Source organism: Macaca nemestrina, chromosome 6, assembly GCF_043159975.1.
Source record: "Macaca nemestrina isolate mMacNem1 chromosome 6, mMacNem.hap1, whole genome shotgun sequence".
Taxonomy (NCBI): domain Eukaryota; kingdom Metazoa; phylum Chordata; class Mammalia; order Primates; family Cercopithecidae; genus Macaca; species Macaca nemestrina.
This window is the reverse complement of record NC_092130.1, coordinates 63,246,252-63,268,892: the sequence shown is the minus strand read 5'-3', so window position 1 is coordinate 63,268,892 and position 22,641 is coordinate 63,246,252.

Sequence of the window (22,641 nt, the reverse complement as noted above, 5' to 3'; positions counted from 1 at the left end):
CGCCTTGGCCCCACAAAGTGCTGGGATTACAGGCATGATCCATAGCACTGGGCCAAGGCTCTTTCTAGAAACAGAATTTAAAAAAAAAAAAGCAAATTCGTATAGAAATTCTCATTAGCGTCCTCTAGGTAGTTTTGTATCTCACAGTGAATATGAGAAAAAAATTTGTTCCAACAAGGTATTTACAGGGTAGCTTTTATTTTATTTATTTATTTATTTATTTTTAGATTATACTTTAGGTTCTGGGATACATGTGCAGAATGTGCAGGTTTACATAGGTATACACATGCCATGGTGGTTTGCTGCACCATCAACCCGTGATCTACATTAGGTATTTCTCCTAATGCTATCCCTTCTCTAGCCCCCCGACCCCCAACAGGCCCCAGTGTATGATGCTACCCTCCCTGTGTCCATGTGTTCTCACTGCCCCCATTTATGAGTGAGAACATGCGGTGTCTGGTTTTCTGTTCCTGTGTTACTTTGCTGATGGTTTCCAGCTTCATCCATGTCGCTGCAAAGGACATGAACTCATCCTCATCCTTTTCTTATGGCTATATAGTATTCCATGGTATATATGTGCCACATTTTCTCTATCCAGTCTACCACTGATGGACATTTGGGTTGGTTCCAAGTCTTTGCTATTATGAAGAGTGCTGCAGTAAACATACGTATGTATATGTCTTTATAGTAGAATGATTTATAATCCTTTGGGTGTATACCCAGTAATGGGATTGTGGGATCAATGGTATTTCTGATTCTAGACTCTTGAGGAATTGCCACACTGTCTTCCACAATGGTTGAACTAATTTACACTCCCACCAACAGTGTAAAGCATTCGTATTTCTCCACATCCTCTCCTGCATCTGTTGTTTCCTGACTTTTTAATAATCGCCATTCTAACAGGCATGAGATGGTATCTCAATGTGGTTTTGATTTGCATTTCTCTAATGACTAGTGATATTGAGCTTTTTTTTCATGTTTATTGGCTGCATAAATATCTTCTTTTGAGAAGTGTCTGTTCATGTCCTTTGCCCACTTTTTTTTTCTTTCTTTTTTTGAGATGGAGCTTCAGTCTTGTTGCCCAAGCTGGAGTACAGTGGCATGATCTTGGCTCACTGCAACCTCTACCTTCCGGTTTCAAGCGATTCTTCTGCCTCAACCTCCTGAGTAGCTGGGATTACAGGTGCCCACCACAATACCCAGCTAATTTTTGTATTTTTGGTAGAGACGGGGTTTCACCATGTTGGTCAGACTGGTCACAAATTCCTGACCTCGTTGTCCGCCCACCTTGGCCTCTCAAAGTGCTGGGATTACAGGTGTAAGCCACCACTTTTTGATCAGGTTGTTTGTTTGACAAAAGCAAGCAATGGGGAAAAGATTCCCTGTTTAATAAATGGTGTTGGGAAAACTGGCTAGCTGTATGTAGAAAGCTGAAACTGGACCCCTTCCTTACACCTTATACAAAAATTAACTCAAGAAGTATTAAAAACTTGAATGTAAGACCTAAAACCATAAAAACCCTAGAAGAAAACCTAGGCAGTATCATTCAGGACATAGGCATGGACAAAGACTTCACAACTAAAACACCGAAAGCAATGGCAACAAAAGCCAAAATAGACAAATGGGATCTAATTAAACTAAAGAGCTTCTGCACAGCAAAATAAACTATCATCAGAGTGAATAGGCAACCTACAGAATTGGAAAAATTTTTGCAATCTATCCATCTGACAAATAGCTAATATCAAGAATCTACAACTTAAACAAATTTACAAGAAAAAAGCTTTTTATTAATAGCATGAAAAAAATCCCCTTCATTATATCTTCATTCCAAGCAAAATATTCCACTACATAATTTCATAATTTCATGAATTTTAGTATAATTTGTTAAAAAATTATTAGTATAAATTATTTATTTGCTAATACCAAAATAACATTAGACTAAAAATTTCTTTTCTTGTATTACAGTAAATCTAAATGAAATTGGTTTGTGTTGTTTTATTCCTTTCAAATATTGATAAATCTGGCAAAAAATACATCCCAACACTTTTTCTTGATAAACTCTGGTTCTAATATTTTTTCTTGTTTAATGTATGTACAACAACCAATTTGTTGTATGAAGAGAAATGAGGGCCGGGCACATGCCTGCAATCCTAACACTTTGGGAAGCCAGCACAGGCAGATCACCTGAGGTCAGGAGTTTGAGACCAGCCTGGCCAGCACTACTAAAAATACTAAAATTAGCTCTGTGTTGTGGCACACACAATCTCAGCCACTCAGGAGGCTGAGGCGTGAGAATCACTTGACCCGGGAGGTGGAGGTTGTAGTGAGCCAAGATCACGCCACTGCACTCCAACCTGGGCCACAGAGTGAGGCTCTGTCTCAAAAAAAAAAAAAAAAAAAAAAAAGAGAAATGAGAAACTGTTTAATATACTTATTAGTTGCCCATAAAAATTGGGTTTTTATTGTTTTATTATTGTTTATTATTTAAATTATTACAATTATTTTATAATTGTTTATTTCTTTTCATTGTTTTATTGTTTTATTTTGGCTTTAAAAATTCTAATTGTGCTTTGTTGCAAAGTTATTGTAAATATGCCTGTTTTAAATAAAAGAAAAAATAAAATGAACATACTATAAAGTAAGGCAAGCTTCAGAACAAATCTCAAGTGCAAATAATTTTCCTATTCTTCTCCTATTAAGGAAGAGAAAAGTAGGAATTGAACCAAATAACACTGCTGCGATGTTATGGTGACATCCATGGCAATGATCCTGGTGGTGAATTGAGAGCAATTTATTTTTTATACAGGATATTTAACCTTTAATGACAGTATGAAATGCTTCATAAATATATTTTCCTGTATTTAGTCTCTAATATCTCATGCACTAATATCCCAGAGAGCAAGTCTATGCAAGGCCTAAAGGGAGAGATGAGAATGAATAGACATAACGCTTGCCCAACAAAGTTTACAGTGTTGTTAGAGTGGCTGTAAATTACCTTTATTTTTGATTATTTTTTCTGCCTTGACTTGGCAAAATCCCAGCTAGGTAATTGTAAAAGCAAAGCAAAATAAAACAACACTCTAGTCTGTTTTTGTTGCCTGGTTGAATAAAAGAGAATATTTTAAACCATATTTTCTTTCCCTTAATATTATTGTAGTATATATGTGTATATAATGATATGTTATAATATCATATGATAATTCTATATAATACTAGAAATAATATATGATATACTACATATGTCTATGATAATACTATATATATAATATATATGATAGATATATGATAACATGTCATATAATGATACTATATATGATAATACTATACATAGTATCTATTATATGATAGACATTAAAATATATATTACATACGTGTATATATTTGTGTGTGTGTGTGTGTGTGTGTGTGTGTGTATATATATATATATATTTAGAAACAGAGTCTCACTCTGTCTCCCAGGCTGGAGTACAGTGGCATAATCATTGCTCACTGTAACCTTGAATGCCTGGGCTGAAGCAATTCTCCTATCTCTGTCCAGCAAGTAGCTAGGACTACAGATGTACTTCACCACACCTGGCTAATTTTTGTTATTTTTTTGTAGAGAGGGGGTCTTGCTGTGTTGTCCAGGCTAGTCTTAAACTCCTGGCCTCAAACGATCTTCCAACTTCAGCTTCTCAAAGTGCTGGAATTACAAGTGATAGCCACCATGCCCAGCCTGTCATAGTGTAATTAACACTCAGTTATTTGCAAAGCTTTTGTCTCCCACAGTTGAGAATGGTGCTGAAGAGATATATACAATTAACATAATGTGGCCTATAAGATGATAATCATATTATATCAAAGCAAAAGGAACACATACATTTCCTATACATTGAAAAGGTGGTCTTGCATTATCTGTGTTGAGACCAGGAGTAATTTGTATGTGAAAGTTGCTCATAACACATGCACACATATGCACAAGTATTCAATAAAGCGATCACTGAAAATAATATTTTTTTGTGGCAGGCATTTACAAATAATGGCTCAAAATTGTGTAACAAGCTCAGTGGTCCTGTGGCCATATCTAAAGATACCCAGAACCATCCTAGATTTCTGCATGGCCCTCAAGAGATGGGAGACCAATAATCCTGGAGATACTAATGAAAAGTACATGTAGAGACTCAAAGTCAGTATAAGACAGAACTCTCACAAAGGATCAGAAAGTCTTAAAAAATATACAATTACAGGTTTCTGCTGAGAGGGAGTTTTTTAGCCATTTTTTATTATTACACAACTGTTTTTAAAACTAAACAAAGACTTCCCCTGCATTCCATTGGTGCTTTTACGTGCTTTAAAACTTTTATTAAAAAATTTTACATGTAAGTATATAAAATAAATGTAAACATCAACTTCAATAAAATGAGTTAATTCAGTTCTTCATTTAACCAACTCTATATGTAAAAAATATATAATTCACATTCCACAGATTTATTTTACCACCAGATTTGAGATAAATCCACACTGCTGATACATCTGTTCTGCCTTCATGCCCAGAATTTTCCCTAGTGGCCTGAAAAAAATGAAAGCAGACCTTCCTAGAGAGCCTGTCCTATGACCAGGGACTTAAAAACAGGCGGACTCATTCTGAATCTCTAGTAATTAATTATCATCAGTTGTCTCATTGACAGCTGGGGGCCACATTTAGCCAACCAGCTGCCCTGCATTGTACAATGCTATATTTGTTCTAAGCCCCTTGGGTGATTCTTGCTGTATGTAAAACAGCAGCAGTTGTAGTACCATTTGCTTCTGCATAGATGCTTTACGACTTGTGTGTCAAGACTATGGCAACCCTTCAGGACCAATGAATGCCTGGTAAATGCCGTGAGATGACTCCTTGGCCGTGAGCAGGGAGAACAGGAAATTATTAAACCACAAGTGGAAGTAAAATAGAACACCCAATAAAATGGCATTAAAGTGTGAAGTTAGTTCAAGTCTTATTTAATTATTTTGCTTATTAGGGATTTTATGTAGAGATTTTAAGTGGAAGTTCAAACCCTCAACAAGGACCCCTGTGAATGTTTGTGCCCAGCTATAGAAAATAGTCTGGTGCAAAACATGTCTTATCAGGCTGTGACAAACATAATTAACAGAACCTAGCTGGTTACTGTATCTTATTGATCTATGAGTTAACAGATGATATTCTGTCTGCAATATCCGGTGCCCCTATCTGTTTCTTTATATATCCACAACATACTCTTTTGTAACATATCAGAACGAATCTGAGCTTTGGAAGGAACACAGTGGAGTAAGAAAATCCTGAATTTGGTATGTTATCCAAACAAAAGTTCTCAGACTGAAGATGCCAAAGGCTAATAGATTCAAAATCTTGAAGAAAGTTCAGAAAACTGGATGCCGTTTTTGTCCTGAATTTCCTTTTGGTGTTTTAAACATGAACCTATGAAATGATTTTGAATACTTTACATGTTTAGCAGAGACTATTTTTCTATTCCTGGAATGCCCTTCAGATAAACTTTTTGTTTATCTCTTTGCGTGGTTCCTATCTTCCTGGGAGTTTTCCCTTATGAATTTAATATTAATTCAAATGAATGCGGGACTGGAGGTGGGAATTAGTCTCAGGGGTCAATTCTGAGTTCATACCAGCTCTATCATGTCCACATGTTTTTGACTTGATCAGATTTATCAGAGGCCAGATCTAGTAGCTTTTGTTCTGGGCCTGACTAGTTACTGCTAGTCTCTTTTTTGAAATGATTGCTATCGTGGATGTCAAGATTTATTAAAGCTCAATTCATGACAACTTTGTAGTTAACATCTAAACTTTTTTTTGAAATCCATTAACAACGGTGTGCAAAAGGACCTGTAATTATGATATATTTTTGTGTATATGTATGTGTACACGTGTATATATTTACTAATAGTGTAACTATAAACTTGGTTTCAAGCTATGTCGATAAACTTAGATTCACATTGTTGAAGACTTCTTTGAACCATTAGTCACTTAGATTTTAGTTGGAAAAAGATATCAAGTACTAAGCCAATCCTAGTAGTCACTGCAATTTTGCTCATCTTTTAGAATTTCTTTTCCTAGTTTCAGTTTGACATTCCTCTGACATGAATTTGAAAAGTATATCTTAGCTTTGTAAAATTCACATCAACATCTGTTCACCACTATAAAAGTTTATAGTTACGTGGAAATTTAAAATGTAAATCAGATATCATTTTCTGTTACAACTTTCAATTAAAAAGAAATGGCTAGATTTTAAGGGAATCTATGTTAGCAAAAGGATCCTCAAATGAATACCTTTTTATGGTAGAATCTAACTTCATGCTAGCCAATGTCATTTTTCTCTTTTGGTGTCCTTTTGTGTTTTTGACATGCATCAGGAAACATGAGTCTTCTCCAAAATACTTCTGCTAATAGAAAAAAATTAAAACTTAGTAATACAGGGTAATCTACTGTCTTAGTCTACATTTTCTTAGGAATGATAGTGGTGTTTCTGAGGAAAGTTGAAGGCTAGCTCTTCCACTTTCAAACTTGCTTCGAATTTCTCCGTCAAAAAAGAGAGGTTTCTCTGACCTAGAATGAGGTAAACTTCAATGGGGGGACAATGTTAGTGAAAAGGCTTTACACACTGTTAAGTGATTTACAAAACTACCTGGCAAATAATAGAAACTAAATAATGGCTTTGGAATGAGTGAAGGTACAGAAGGAAAACTGCACAATAAAAGCAGAGAAAAATGTCAGACCCTTGCTATGTAATAGAGACTTTTTATCCAATGGCATTGTAAATTATTTACTCTTTTATTCCTCTTAACAAATAAAATGTATTAGGAAAATTAGTGTTCAGACAATATGTTAAACTTAAGGAAATCAGAACTTTGTGAGTAATTCATCAGCATCTCAAATGCTTGAGTGTTTGGAATTTAAAAATAGAAGAGTGCTAAAATTTATGGCATCTAAAGTTGAACGTCTATAATAAGTAAAAAACAATGTCACAGAGTTTCATTTTCAGTTTTCACAATTCAACTTATCTACAAACCTCTTCTGTTTTCATTGTAAATTGTAAACCTGGCTGTCACTGTAAACTCAGCTAATAGGTAAAAATGCTCATTTATCACATTTTGACTCTTTGACTCTAATCAGTAAGATAAATGAACGGACTTTGGTGTCAGAGAGACCTAGCTTTGCAATTCCTGTCAGCTCTGAAAGTGTTTCTTCATCTGAAAATGGTCATAATGATACTTAGCTTTTAGGATTGGTAAGTATTAAGATATGTGATATGTGAAAGGTGTTTCAGTATGGTGTCTAAATGCACAAGAAATGGTGGCTATTATCAAGACAACTTTTAGTGGTCCTGTCTGGTTAGGGTGACCATGTAATTTATCATCCAAGCCAGGGACCTTTTGAGAATAAAAGCAGAAGCTATTCAAATTACATTAGAACGCCAGGCATAAACCAGGACTGTGGGCAAACTGAGAACTGTAGTCATCCTATTACTGACATATCCATCCTAAAGTAAGGTGGGCTTGCTAGACATGAAGGAGAAACAGTACATAAACCTCTAGTTTAAATGTGACAAACATTGCCATTTGAAATTTTTTCTCCCCTTTTAATTTATTTTTGTTATTGCATGAATTGTAAGACAATAATTAAGAAGACAGAACTGTTTTGGTGATTTGGAATACAGAGGCTCTGTTGTAGGACAGAATTGCCTTAGACACACACACAAACAAAAACTTTAAAGGTGAACTGATCTCTTCATTTTACATACAAAGAAACCAACTTGAGAGAGGATAAATAACTCAATGAAATCCACAAAATCAGCATGGGGGAAATTAGAAGTACAGTCTGAGTTTGCCCACTGTCTACTTTTAATCTCATAAAAATGGAGTGCCTGTCCCTTCCCATCTAAATATCCCTTATAATGGACCTTTGAATGAGCTCTGTCCATATTAACCAGAAACAATCTATACTTATCAGTACAGCGTTCCACTCCCAAACGTTTAAAATAATTCAAAGCGTGTCTAGATGTACGAGAGGTTGGTGATTTTCACCATAAAATATATTTATTTTTGGCCCTGATGAATTTATGTGTACAATAAGTCTGATATTTAATTGTTCTAAATGAAAGATGTTAAATTAGACCAGAGACAAGAATAACAAAAAGAAGGGTGTCACGAATTAAGATTTGGAGCACTTTGATGAGGAGCTTAGATTATTTGAAGGTGTGTGGCTTGATGACCCAATGAGATAAAAGTAAACAATGGAATTGGAAGAGAGTAACATATTTCAGTGTAATAAGAGCTGACATTTATTGATTACTAGATATATGGAAAGTAGCATAATGCTTCATATGCATTATTTAATCTTTGAGGTTGTCATATAATATAGATAATATCATTATTCCAACTTTAAAGATAAGGAAACATTAAAAAAATAACAAAATGTTAAATAGATATCCTTAAATGTGACTATATAAACCATTATTTTATGTAGTTTACTTTGTTCACATATACCTCAACCTATACCAAACAACAGCAGCGCAACATTTAAGATGGCTTGCAAAGACAGATAAAATACATTATAATAAAATACATTTAAAAAAAGGCAATGAGGCAAAATGACCATATGTTAGGAAAATATGAGGAGCCAGAGACAGAAGGGTACCGAAAACAAGCAATAAAATAAGCATATTTACTAAAAATGGGCCACATTAAATCCAACATGAACGAAGAAATAGTAAATTACAAGACTCATGAGGTCCATAAAGTAAAAATAAAACAACTTTTGGAAAAACTCTATTGCTACTGCTATTGAGACCAGAGAAAATTTTCTCTAAGGAGGCCTCACAAATGATAATAGTATTAATCACTAACATTTAATTCAGTACTTTGCTTCTATTACCTCATTTAATCTTCACAGAAAACGGGTAGTTATTCTACTTTTAAAGATGGGAAAACTGAAGCACAGAGAGGTTAAAGAAATTGCTTAGAGTCACACAGCTAGGAAGAAACAGAACTGTGATCCCAACCCAGACCTATCTCGGTCCCCAGCCAGGACTTTTATACCAAATCACATCAATTCTTGGAAGTTTCCATGCAGTGTACACTGGAATGCATTGGAAACGGATTTTCCTGTTTCTCTCCATTCCCCCCCAGTAGGCTGCAATGAAATCATTCCAGGCAGAATTAGGCAACAACAATCCCATTGGTTGTCAATGTAACCATGAGTCAATAATGGATGAAGCTGGAAGTCATCATTCCTAGCAAACTAACACAGGAACAGAAAACTAAACACCACGTGTTCTCACTCATTAGTGGGAGTTGAACAATGAGAACACATGGACACAAGGAGGAAAACATCCCACTTTGGGGCCTGTCATGCGGTTGGGGGCAAGGGGAGGGAGAATATTAGGACAAATAGCTAATGCATGCAGGGTTTAAGACCTAGATGACGGGTAGATAGGTGCAGCAAACCACCAATGCAATGTATACCTATGTAACAAACCTGCACGTTCTGCACGCATATCCCAGAACTTTAAAAAAAAGAAAAAAGAAGAAGAAGAAGAATGTATGTCTCACGCTTAATTCTTCTTAGGCCACGGTCTTAGAACAGAATGTCACAGTTTGCTGGACATTCTGTTTTGTTGTGGATGGATAACAGGGATGGGGCAAGGATCACCTAAGTCCCCTGGACAGATAGTCATGTCTTGGATAGCCATAGTCCTAGGCTGGTTGCTTCAGGGCTTATATACTTGTTCAGTGATCTAAATAGATAGCAGAAACCACAATCATCAGTTGTCATTGCTCTTCCAAAACTACCTGAGTCTGGCCAAGGGGTTGCTACCACTTTGCCATCCATGCTAGCCTCCAGTTGTAGAGCATAACCCTTGCCCATTTATAAAGGGCTCCGTGAAAATACTGGAGCTGTTTGTATGCACTCATTCATTATGTGTTGTCTATGGCTGCTATTGCGCCATAATACCAGAGTCCCAAGTGTGGCCCAAGTGTGGCCACACAAAAGTGGGGAAAGGAGAGTAAGGGACAGGGTAGTGAAGGGGTATCTGGCAGGTGAAGCTCAAGTGAACACATAAATATCTCTCTTACAAAGCAAATACTTCTGCTTGCAACTGAATGTCCTTCTGAGTTGCAACATGATGACTAACATACTGCAAATGAGAACTTCATTAAAAAAAAAACTTGGTATGAAAAAGTGTGACTGGATTTGAGATTCATTTCAACATTGCATTAGATAATAGAAGAAAAACAAGAGCTGAAGCTGCTTGAACAAAAAATGTTAACTGTTGTAAATCTTTAATTGGATGTGAGAAATAGCCCTGGACTTCTTTTGCTTTTTGTTACTAGTTTTGTTGAGGTATAACCGACGTACAATAAACTGCACATATTTAAAGTGTATAATTTGACAAGTTTGACATATGTATAAACCTGCAAAACCATCACCACAATAAAGAGTGACCATATGGATTATTCTCAAAAGGTCCCCCTTGTCCCCTTCTCTTCTACCTACTTGTCACTCACCTCTTTCCTGGACAACGCTGATCTGCTTTCTGTTACTATAGATTAAATTGCATTTTCTAGACAAGAGTTGGCAACCTACATGGCCTGTGGACCAACTGCCTGTTTTTGTAAATAAAGTTTTATTGAAACGCAGCTGCACTCATTCATTTATGTGTTGTCTATGGCTGCTATCGCGCCATAATACCAGAGTCCAGCAGTTGCATCAGAAATTCTATGGTCTCCACATATTTACTGTCATATCTTTTACAGAAAAAGTGTATTAACCCTCGTTCTAGAGTTCCTGTAGGTGGAATCATAAGGTATGTACTTTTTTTTTTTCTGGATTCTTTAATTCACTATAGTTATTTTGAGAGTCATCCATGTTGTTACATGTAACATAGCTTTTAAATTTTATTAGTAATATTTTTTATTACTGGGCAATAATCCGTTGTATGATTATACCAAGATATGTTTACTTATCCACCTCTAGATGTGCACTTGGGTTTCTCCAGTTTGGGGCTATTATAAATAAAGCTTCAGTGGACTTTTACATGCAAGACTTTGTTTAGTCATACTCTTTCTTTATTTTTAGATAAATACTCAGAAGAGAAAGAATTGGCTTATATAGTAGATGTATATCTAACTTGATAAGAAACTGCTAAATAGTTTTCCAGTTGGTAGATCCATTTTTTTTTTTATTCCCACCAGCAGTGTATGAGAGTTTCACCTCCTCTACAACCTTACCAATGCTTGGTATGGTCAGTCTTTTAAATTTTCACCATGTTACACACTACTTTGTGCAGTGGTATGTCATTATAGTTTTAATTTACATGTTATTGATTACTAATAATGCTGAACATATTTTAATATGTTTATTTTCCATCTGTGTGTGTGTGTATATATATGTATATATAAATATATTTTGGTAAAGTGTCTACTCAAATCTTTGCTTATTTTTATTTGGCTGTTTGTTTTCTTATTGCTGGGTTTTGAGAGTTCTTTTTTAAGATCTTTATAAGACCTTTGTCAGATATATGATTTGTAAGTATTTTATTCTAGCCTATAGTTTGTTCATTTTCTTAACTTTTTTTTTTAAATTTTGAGACCAGGAGTTTTAAATTTTGATGAAGTCTGATTTACCATTATATTCTTTATGGATTATACTTTAGATGTTTTATTTAAGAAATCTTTACCTAGCCCAAGGTCACAGAGACTTTTCTCATGCTTTCTTCTAGAAGTTTTATGATTTTAGGTTTTACACTTAGATCTGTGATCCATTTTGAGGATCACATTTTTACATATGGTGTGAAGTATGGATAGTTCTTTTTTCTTTTTCTTTCTTTGGCATGTGTATATTTAATAGTTTCCTCATCATTTGTTAAAAGGACTAGATGAGGCCGGGCACAGTGGCTCACGCCTGTAATCCCAACACTTTGGGAGGCCGAGGAGGGTGCATCACGAGGTCAGGAGTTCAAGACCATCCTGGCCAAGGTGGTGAAACCCCTGTCTCTACTAAAAATACAAATATTATCCGGAGACGGTGGCAGGTGCCTGTAATCCCAGCTACTCGGGAAGCTGAGGCAGGAGAATCGCTTGAACCCAGGGGGCAGAGGTTGCAGTGAGCCGAGATCGCGTCACTGCACTCCAGCCTGGGCGACAGAGTGAGACTCCGTCTCAAGGAAAAAAAAAAAAAAAAAAAAAAAAAAAGACTAAATTATAGCAGACTAGATGCAGAGGATGGCTGACTAGATGCAGCTGCCGCCCGGGGACCCAGACAACTGGCACACTCCTAATAGATCTCCGGAAGGCAGTGAGAGTGGACGGAGGGAAGACCCAAGCTGAGCTCAAGGAAGAGGAAGCTGGGGACCCTGCACAGCGCTACTGTGCACCAGGGCTAGGGAGAACGGATGAGTTGATCCGGAAATCAGCAACCTGCTCTCACTATGGGCTTCTGGAATCACGATAGGAGACCCTTCCACACCTTGCACACTCAAGTTGTCAGGGAGAGCTGCTTTGAGAAGTGGTAGGGGCAGCACGCCAGCTGATGCGGAACCTAGAGCGTTTGGTGCTGAGCGTCTGTAGCGGATATGGTCAGGGACAGCCACCCCTTTGGGCTCTCTTTACTCCCATACGAGACTTTAGCCCTAGGGGAACGGCGGAGCCTAACTCTGCAGCGCGGTCTTGACTATTAGATGGGGCTGGCCCAACCTGAGCACTCCTGGGTCGACTGACCCTTTCTGGAGCTTCGACCTGGCTGTGCCTGCTTGCAGGGCAGCCTCAGGTACCCTGGTGACCTACATCATAGCTCCTGTGCTGGTGGAACATGCCTGGCTGACAGAGCGCTCCAGCGGGGTGGCCCCTCACAGCCATGCACCAGCCTGCCTGCTGCCTCCACTCACTGCAACTTCCTTGGGCCCACGACAGTCTTCCACATCGCTTTGCTGGCTCCTATGTGCGTGGGCAGGTTTTGCTTTCCCTGCCCTACCAATATTAATATCAAATCAAATAAAAAGAGGCTATGTTAGTATCAAGGTAGATTTCATTGAAAAGAATATTATCAGGGACAAAGAATGTAGTTTCATAATGATAAAGAGATCAACTCATCAAGAAGACATAAAAGCCCTAAATGTTGATGCATCTAATATTAGATATTCAAAATTAATTAAGCAAAAACCGGTTCAAATATAAGGAGGAATATGTAATTTTCAATAGCTATAGTCAGAAATTTTAATATTTCACTCTCAATAATTAAGAAGAAAACTAGACAGAAAATCAGTAAGAACAGCCATGTCGACTAATTTTATCTAAATGATATTAGAGATGTCACAAAATACTCCACACAAGTGCAGAATAGACATTGTTTCTAAGTGTACACAAAACATTTACTAAGACAGACCATAATCTAGATCAAAAAACAAATCTCAATAAATTTAAAAGAATTTAAGTCACATAGAAATATGAACCACAATGAAATTACAAAAAGAATGCATAGCAGAAAGTTCTCTAGAGAATGTTTAAGTATTCAGAAACAATGCACTACTGAAAAGCTCATGGGTGAAAGAAAAGATGAAAATAAAACACAAAACATTTTGAACTTAATGAAATAAAAGGATAATATGTTGGAATTTGTTTGATGCCACTACAACTGTACGTGGGGTGGGTGAGATTAGTAATTATTGCCTAATTGCTTACATTAGAGATGAAGAAAGATCTCACAGTAATGACCTCAGCTTCCACCTTAAGAAACTAGAAAATGAAAAGTAAATTAAATCTAAAATAAGAAAGAAAAACAAAGATCAAAACTGAAATCAATAAAATTGAAAATGGAAAAGCAATAGTGATAATTAACTAGACCAATTTTACTGAGAATATAAGTAAAATAAGTAGACCTCTAGCCACAGTGATCAGAAAGAGGAAGGACATAAATTGCCAACATCAGGAATGAGAGAGGTGATTTCACTACACATTTACACAGATCATCAAAGGATAATTAGTGAATGCTATGAATAACTTTATACCCTGGAATTTGACTACTTAAAGGAAACAGACAAATTTCTAGAAAGGCACAAATTACCAAAGCTTACTCAAGAAGAGATAACCTAGTCAGACTTGTATCTACTAAAGAAATTGAATTTATAGTAAAAACATTTCTACAAAGGAAAACCTAGGCCAAGATCATTTCACTGGTGAATTCTATCAAGTATTTAAGGAAGGAATTGTATCAATTAAACAGAAACTTTTTCAGAAAATTGACAAGGAGGAAACATGTATAGCTCATTCTGTGAGGCCGATGTTAACCTGATGCTAATATCAGACAAAGACATTGCAAGGAAAGATAACCATAGACCAATATACTTCATGAACACAGATGCAAACATTCTAAAAAGATTTTTAGCAAATCATATTAAGCAATATATAAAAAGCATAATACATTATGACAAAGTGAATTTTATATCAGGAATTCAGGTTTGGTTTAACATTAACAAATCAATCAATGTATTTCACAATATTAAAATGCCAGAAAAAAATTAAAAGAAAAGATTATCTTGGTATATGCAGAAAAAGCATTAGACAAAAATCTATCACTCATTTCTTATTCAAAACAACAAAACAAACAAAAAACTCTGAGCAAACTAGGAAGAGATCTTTCTCAACCAGATAAAAGACATCTACAACAACAATATAAAAACTGGCTAACGTTATACATATCTGTGAAAAGCTGAGTGATTTCCTCCCAAGATCAGAAAAAAAGGTAAGGATGTCTGCTATTACTACTTCTAGTCAACACTGCACTGTGGGTTCCAGCCCGTGCAATCAGGCAATAAAAATGAACTTTAAAACATCCAGATTGGAGATGTAGAAACAAAAGTGTCTTTGTTCACGGATGACATTGTCATATATCTAGAAAGTTATATGGAATCTACACAAAACCACTAGAATGAAAAAAAATGAGTTTAGCAAGATAACAAGATCCATATATAAAAACCGATTGTGTTTCTCTATATTAGTCACAAAAAAGCAAGTTGAAATTTAAAATAAAATATAGCATCGAAAATATGATGGGAAAAAATTCGACAAAAATGTGAAAGACCTGTGTACTGAAAACTGCAGAAGAGTGCTGAGAGAAATTAAACTATTTAGTAGAATCATAGGTCAAAAGAGTCAATATTTTGACTCTTTGAAAAGTATTATTCTTTTCAAATTGATTTAAAAATTCAGTGAAAATCTAGCAGTGTATATTCTAAAAATTGACAAGCTAATTTAAAAATTCACATGGAAATGCAAAGAACATAAAGTATCCCAAACAATATTAAATAAGAACAAAGATGGAGGCTTGGTTCTTCCTTATTTAAATATATACAAAACTAGAGTAAACAAGAGTGTAGCATATTATATGAAAATAAACAAATAGATGAAACAAAATAGAGGGTCTAGAAATGCTCCCATGCATATACAGACAACTGATTTTTAACAGAAGTGAGAGAGTCATTTCAGTGGATAGTCTTCTTTTTAAACCTTTATTTTAAGTTCAGGGGTACATGTGCAGGTTTGTTATATAGATAAACTTGTGTCGTGGGGATTTGTTGTATAGATTATAAATCGTCACCCAGGTATTAAGCATAGTACCCATAACTTATTTTTCCTGACCCTCTCCCTCCTCCCACCCTCCATCCTCTGATATGCCCCAGTGTGTATTGTTCCCCTATATGTGTCCATGCATTCTCATAATTTAGCTCCCACTTATAAATGAGAATATGTGGTATTTGGTTTTCTGTTTCTGCATTAGTTGGCTAAGGATAATGGCCTCCAGCTCCATCCATGTCCCTGCAAAGGACTTGATCTCATTCCTTTTAATGGCTGCGTAGTATTCCATGGTTTATATGTGCCACATTTTCTTTGTCCAGTCTATTATTGATGGGCATATAGGTTGATTCCATGTCTTTGCTATTGTGAATAGTGCTGCAATGAATATACATGTACATGTGTCTTTATAATAGAATGTTTTATATTCCTTTTGGCATATACCCAGTAATGGGATTGCTGGGTCAAATGATATTTCTGTCTCTAGGTGTTTGAGGAATCACCACACTGTCTTCCACAATGGTTGAACTAATTCACACTCCTACCAACAGTACATAAGTGTTCCTTTTTCTCCACAACCATACCAGCATCTGTTATTATTATTATTTTTTCACTTGTTTTTTCGTTTATCATTTCAATAGGTTTTGGGGGGAACAGGTGGTGTTTGGTTGCATGAATAGGCTCTTTTGTAATAATTTCTGAGATTTTGGTGCAACAATTACCGAGCAGCATACACCGTACCCAATGTATAGTCTCTTATTCTCCACTCCCTGCTCCACCCTTTCCCCCCGAGAGTTTCCATAGTCCATTGTATCATCCTTATGCATTTGTGCCTTCATAGCTTAGGTCCCACTAATGAGTGAGAACATACAATGTTTGGTTTTCCACTTCTGAGTTATTTCACTTAGAGTAATGGTCTCCAATTCCATCCAGGTTGCTTTGAATGCCATTATTTTATTCCTTTTTGTGGATGAGTAGTATTCCATGGTGTGTGTGTGTGTGTGTGTGTGTGTGTGTGTGTGTGTGTATGTGTGTGTGTGTATGTGTGTGCATGTATATATATCTAACATTTTCTTTATCCATTCGTTGATTGATGGGCATTTGGGCTAGTTCCATATTTTTCCAATTTTGATATTCTGCATCTCAGTGATATTTATTCCTATCCATATTTTGAATTTCATTTCTGTCATTTCAGCTATCTCAGCCCAGTTCAGAACCCTTGCTGCAGAGGTAGTACTGTCTTTTGGAGGAAAGAAGGCATTCTGGCTTTTTGAGTTGTTAGAGTTTTTCCACTGGGTCTTTCTCATCTTTGTGGACTGATGTTTCTTAGGTCTTTGAAATTGCTGACTTTTGAATGTGTTTTTATTCTTTTATTTGATGACCTTGAGAGTTTGATTGTGGTATATGGTGGGTTTAATTGATTGGCTTCATTTCTGGAAGATTTTAGGGGGACCAATGCTCAACTCCCAACTTTTGGACTGAATTCTCTAACTCTGGGGAACTTGTATCAGGCTCTGACTTTGTTCTCTGGCTCCTCAAATTTAGGAATCCACTGCATTGTGTGGAGCTGAGGAGCTTCTAGATTACTGGCCACTGCACTCTGATGGTTGGTGCCAGTCAAAGCATTTTGTAGTGCTGTGTCAATGAGATCTGTCCTTGTTTACATGTGCCAGTAGCAGCATCAGCAATAACTTAGCAGGGCATACACTCATCAGCTGCTGCAGGTTGCTAACAGTTGCCAGGGTACCTGCCTCCATGTAGGCATTCACAACAGTGGCAGTGACAGCATGACTCAGGGGGGTGGGGATGCCTGCAGCATCTGTGCACGTGATCATGTTGGTTGTGGTGTCAGCATGGGAGAGGGACACTGAAAGACACATGTTTGTGTGCACTGTCTGTGCCCCCTCAGGCAGGGGTGATTGCTTAGGGCAAGGGAGGGTCCATTCTTCTCCAGTGCCTAATCTCACTCCTGTAGCTGTGTTTGCATTGGGGTGGAGTGCTGGCTGGCTCTGTGACCCCTAAGGCTCTGACTGCAATGGTGTTATGGTGGATCAACAGGGATGCCCTGCATTCCCACCACAGCACTGGCAAGGCAGGGCACATGCAAGCAGATACATGTTTTGCAAACATTTTCTCCCAATTATATGCTACCATTTTATTTTGTTGATTGTTTCTTTTGCTGTACAGAAGCTTTTTAGTTTGATACAGTCCTACTTACTTATTTTTCTTTAGTTCTCTGAACTTTTAGTGTCATGTCCAAAAAGTCATTGCAAAGGCCAATGTCAAGAAGCATTTCACTTATGTTTTTTTTCTAGGAGTTTCAGGTCTTACATTTATGTCTTTAATGGATTTTTAATGAATTTTTGTATATGGTGTATCATAAGGGTCAAATTTCATTCTTTTGCATGCAAATAACCAGTTTTAACACCATCATTTACTGAAAAGACTATCATTTCTTCATTTTGTTTTCTTGGTGCCCTTATCAAAAAGTAGTCAGGTATATATTTGATTAGATTTATTTCTAGGTTCTCTATTTTGTTTGCTTGATCTATGTGTCTATTTTATGCCAGTATCATACTGTTTTGATTATTATAATCTTGTAACATAATTTGAAATCAGGAAGTGTGATGCTCCTAACTTTATTTTTTTCTCAAGATTGCTTTGGCTATTTGAGGTCTTTTGTGGTTCTGTATTAATTATAGGATTCTTTCTATTTTTATGAAAAATGCATTAAATTTGTTTATTATTTTAGGTGGTATGGATATTTTAACAATATTATTCTAATTTACGAACACAAGATATCTTCCCATATATTTGTGTCTTCTTTAATTTCTTTTTATCAATGTTTTATAGTTATCAGTGTATAGGCTTTTTAGCTCCTTGGTAAAATGTATGTCTAAGTATTTTTTATAGTTATTGTAAATGAGATTGTTTTATTGATTTCCTTTTAGATAGGTCATTATTGATGAAAAGAAATGCAACTAATTTTTGTGTGTTGGTTCTGCATCCTGCTACTTTATTGAATTTATCAGTTCTAGTAGGTTTTTTGGAGGGTAAGGGGAGGGTTATTGTTGACTGGATGCCAAACATTGTAAATTTTATTTTTTGGATGCTGAATATTTATATATTCTTAAAAATATTTTTGTATTTTGTTCTGGGAAATAGTTTGATTCTTTTGAGTATTAATTTTAAAATTCTTTAGGTAGGTCCAGAACAGGCCTTAGTCTGAGGTTGATTGTTCTGCACTGTGAGTCAAGACCTTCCTCATTATTCTATTCAATGGCCTGTGAATTATTAGTTTATTTTGATTTTTTCAGATGGTTTTCTCCCAGGCTTTGGGTAGTTTTTTGTTTGTTTGTTTGTTTTTTGATTTCTTTTGTTTTGTTTTTGCATATATACATTGGTCAGTACTTTGCTGAGTACTTGTAGGGGACCATTCATTGATATCTGATATTCTCTCTGTATACAGTTCTCTTCTCTCTGGCATTCTATCAATGCTCTATAGCTGCCTTTATCTCCCTAGATTCTCACCTCCATTTCTTCAATTCTGGGAGTCCTCTGAGTTAGACTTTGCTTTTTTTTTCTATGTCTCCCCCTGAAATTCGTTTAAGGGCTATAGGTTGGGGCACTGAAGGGCTCATCATTTTTTTCTTTTTTAATGTCTCTGAGGTATCACTGTCCTTTGTTGTCTTATGTCCAGTGTCTTGGATATTATTCTGTCAACTATTTTGTATGGAATTTTTGTTTGTTTCAAGTGGGATGGGAAATCTGGTTCCTGTTACTTCATCTTGGTTGGATTTATATTTTTTGTTGCCTATTTGTAGAGATAAATTTTCTCATTGATGGTGACTCCCAAGATTTTGAATACATCATTATTGAAAAATCTTGACCAAGAATTGTATCTAGCCATTTAAAGCATTAAACTTAATATTGAAAAACTGTATTCATGAAAGCAAGCTAATGATTCTCATTAAATATTTTAAAATATTTTATTTGGACATATCATTCACATTTAATAATTATTAACTTCTCTAGAACTTTGCATTTTGTGCTTATAATTACATAAGAAAATGTAATGAATTTCAAAATCAATTCCAATTTAGATTCCCTTAAATCTCTCTAGTTTTCCCCAGAGTGCTATACAAATATTACAATTTTTTATTTGTACAATTACATGAAAAATGTTTGGAAGCTTTGACTTTAAAAATCTGATTCAAGCAGCAAACTGTCTCTCTTGAAAAATGCCTACAGAATTCCAATTTTATATATAATTTGGGAGCACCTTTAGAACTTCCTGAAAAATGATTCATGGGCTTCTTCAGTCAAGCCTTTCTGTTCTGGTGAAAAGAGGGGCTGCAGGCCAGCTTTCAGTAATATTGTCTCTCTCAGCTGAGCATTTGAAAAATATTTGTTAAGACTGAATTCAACATTAAGAGTAAAAATGCATCTTTAGCAAGGGCTGGGTTCTACTGTCAGTACTTACAGCTGAAATCATGTACAGTTAAATTTACTTTTGAAAATCTCTTGATTCTCCTGTAAAGTGAAATATCCATGTTTGTGTATACAATCCTATTTTTTGGTTCATAAACATGCTGAACTCTGAGAATCCCTGAGTTTTAAAGAAAAAAGGGAATTTCTATTTATAGATGTTTGGGTTACTAAAATATTACTGCCTAAGCTTTTCAATCTCTAGGTTAAATAGGATAAAGTTGGAAATGTCTAATGTGAACCAGAAGGTACAGTGTTTAGTTGAAATCGTTTTAAGTGTAAACATCTATAACCTAAATACATGTAAATAGATTACTTTGTTATTGTGAGGATTAAATAAAATATTGGAATCTTGTTTTATGAAGATTGGTGGAAAGTGAAAGTGATTTGTGTTCTAAAGTTAGGGTAGGGTTTTTTTTTTTTTTTTGAGAGCTCCCAATGTCAACTGAAATATCATTGCAAATATCTATAATATTTGATTCACCCCTAAGCATGAAATAAAGCATGACCTTGTAAATTTTGAAAGTCTTTAAAGTTAATGTTTTTTATATTTTAGGACATTATAAAGTTCAAATGCCTTAAGAGTTAGGCATGTATATGTCTATGTAACTTACAAGATAAAATGCAAAATCTAAGCACGTAATTCATGAGTAAAAGCCACAAACTTTTCTGAGCAAGGGATTCCATAATATGCCCTAAGATACTACCTCCTTTTAAAGTTTTGAAACCCCCTTTTATGGGGAATACAATAACACCTTCAACTCAGTAGTCAGGGAAATAAGAAGACTCTTTCTAATTGTGAGAAAAATAAGAACTGAATAGCCATAGTTTACTGGGGTCTTCTTACATAAGAATGCATCTTATAACAGTGGGATAATTTAGAAATATGCACAAATGATTAAAAAAAGTACATGCCTCAAAAGATTTCTTGTTTAGGCATACACATGCATATGCTAAAATATTATGCACAAGAAAATAGGCAAGGACAAAACAAACTAAAAAATATTTGAGTACTGATGGTGCTTGGTTATTTCTGGCCTGAAGCAAAGAGATAGGCTGGGGGTGGAACCCATCTGTGGAGTCAGTGTAGGTCTCACTATGTTCTACTTTTTGACTTGGGTGATGGGTTTACAGATACTCATTTTTATTACTATGCTTTACAAGTAATATATTCATTACATCCATTCTTTGAAATAGTAAATATTAGATTTAAAATAATAATTAAGAATATTATAAACTTGAGGAAAAAATTATACTATTAATATTTTTGTGTTAAAATGTTATATCAATATTATTGATATTTTAAGTAATTATAAATATGTAAGAGAATATGTCATAAGCTTGGCAGCCCCTTACCTCTAATGGAAAATGTGTAACTGAGTAATTGATTCAGCATTCTGATGTTCAGAAAGTTTACCAAGTGATTAAACATTGTTGAGATATTAATATTATTAGATTCATTATATTTATAAACTAATTCATTATGTTTATGAGTTACTTAATTTGATAATTTGTGTTTATTAAGTCAGAGAAAAGAACTTTAAGAAGGAAGTAAAAGTCATAAATTTAAGAAATGTATTTAACATGTTTGAAGGTGTGTAGCTAAGACTTAATACAACCAAATATTATTCAAAGTTACTTAAATAGCTGCTGAAATCTGTTAGATTTATAAGTAGATGATATGATTGGTAATCTAAATTTCTAAGCTTAAGGAAGAATCAGGATTTTTAAACTTTTTTATTTTAATAAATTTAACAGTAATGTTTAAACTAAAACTGAACTTCCAATCAATATTTTCTGGGAATAAAATAACATATTCATAACAAGTATTTAAAATATATTTAGACAACTTTCCCAGATAAATGCAGAATCTTGGTTTTTAATAATCATTAAAGCTGGGGTAGGGTTGAAATCATCTTATGAACACGTAGGTACCTGAACAGAAGGCCACAGTAGTTTCCTAATAGGAAGGCCACTTTCTGCTAGGAGATGAGTCAATCAATTCTAGCATGCTTAGTCAAACCTTCCTTAAAATGAGTTTGGGTTCATTGTGATGCAAAGATATACTGTAATCATAGCCTCAAATTTTATAACACAAAGGAAGAATGCAACCTCTTTGTCCTGGGGAAACAATTCAAATTAGCTCTTACAAAATAGCCACCTCCACTTTTAAACCATGAAAATAACATAGACTATTAATGAAGACCAACTCAAAAGTCTACTATTCAATTCAATGAATTAATGAATAAGTTTCTGTCATAAAACTGTTAGCCATTACAGTTAAAGGTGAGGTCTTTTCAAAAGGATGACACTGGTTTTCATATATAGCCATGCACTGCAGAATGTTTCGGCCAATGGCAGACTGCATAGATGATGGTAGTGCCATACGATTATTATATCATATACCTTTTAAATATAATATTGTATTTATTTTATTGCTACATTAGAAGTGAAAATAAACTGTGAGAAGCTACAAAAATGTGCAACCTCATGAAGATTATGTAGCAACGGAGGTGCCCACTGTAGAAGGTTAAAATTGCCTTATCTTGTAGGAGG